Genomic DNA, 1,260 nt, shown 5'->3' with positions numbered 1-1,260 from the left:
ATGAAAAAATGCAATATTTGGTGAAAATAGGGGGGTTTTTAATTCGAGCTGTGTATTGGGAGGGGGTGACAAAAAAGGAGTTTAGGGCAATATTTTTGGAAAATAGGGGGATTCTTAAGTATGTAATGAATGCACGTGATATAACCTAGGTTCAAGTGAAGCCCCCATGGCATCTGAGTCAAATGCGCTACAAGAGCTACTGGATGTGCTACAAGAGATTTTGGATGCACTATAAGAATTTATGGATGCACTACATGAACTTTTGGATGTGCTACAAGAGATTTTGTATGGGCGACAAGAGATCATGTATGGGCGATAAAAGATCCTGTATGCACAAGAGGAGGTTCTGGGTGCACTATAGAATGCCTTGGATTCACTAAATTGTCTCGTGTAAGCGCTAAACTATCCCATGGATGCACTAAATTGCTATGTCTAATGAGTTTTGACCATTTTAGCTTTTGGGGTCGGATTTTTGGACTGTGTCTTTGTACCATAGGCTTATGATGATGTTCTTGAGATTTCTAGATTTGTGATATTTAATATGATGGACTTTTGCACTATTATTTGTATGCATTATGCTTTATACCTTGTTGTTGATTTGGGCTCGTTTGGATATATATTGTTATTTGTAGATTTGGATTATTATATGATTTCATGTTTCCTATATGACTGTGATATTGATATGGTTATGATGTATTGTGATAATCATTATGATTGGTGCCTCGATTGCCCAGGTTATGCTTGAGAGCCCTTGTCTTTGAGTATGTTGTATCCCTAAGGTCTAGGTTCATGGTTAGGGGGAGTGGGCTTCCATGAGTCTATCGAGGTCATGAGGAATGGACTGGTAGGTTTCCTTAGGTGAGGAGCTGGGGTCTAGACTGTTATTGTAATAATCAAGTGATAACATAATAAATTAATCATAGGTGGGTTGGGTAGTAGTAACTCATCTTAATAAGATAATATATGTATATATGACACCCCATCTCATGACTCGGAGTGATAGTGCAGACCGGAGTGAGGTATGGGCAGATCTGGTAACCGGATAAATCAAACTCCCTTGATTTCCTTAGAGGTCGAGACGGTTCGACATGTGTATCATAGATGCCAGGACTGAGTTCTAGGACAACTTTCGATAGTGATAGAATGTGATGATACTCTTCCCAACATGTAGATCCTAGTTCCTTATGCCTTGTTCTTGGATAGCCTCTGGATGTTTTGTGGATTTGGATTTAGTCCCAAGATGTGATGGGCTTATTAGTT

This window comes from Cryptomeria japonica, chromosome 5 (assembly GCF_030272615.1).
Source record: "Cryptomeria japonica chromosome 5, Sugi_1.0, whole genome shotgun sequence".
Lineage (NCBI taxonomy): Eukaryota > Viridiplantae > Streptophyta > Pinopsida > Cupressales > Cupressaceae > Cryptomeria > Cryptomeria japonica.
This window is presented reverse-complemented; position numbering follows the sequence as displayed.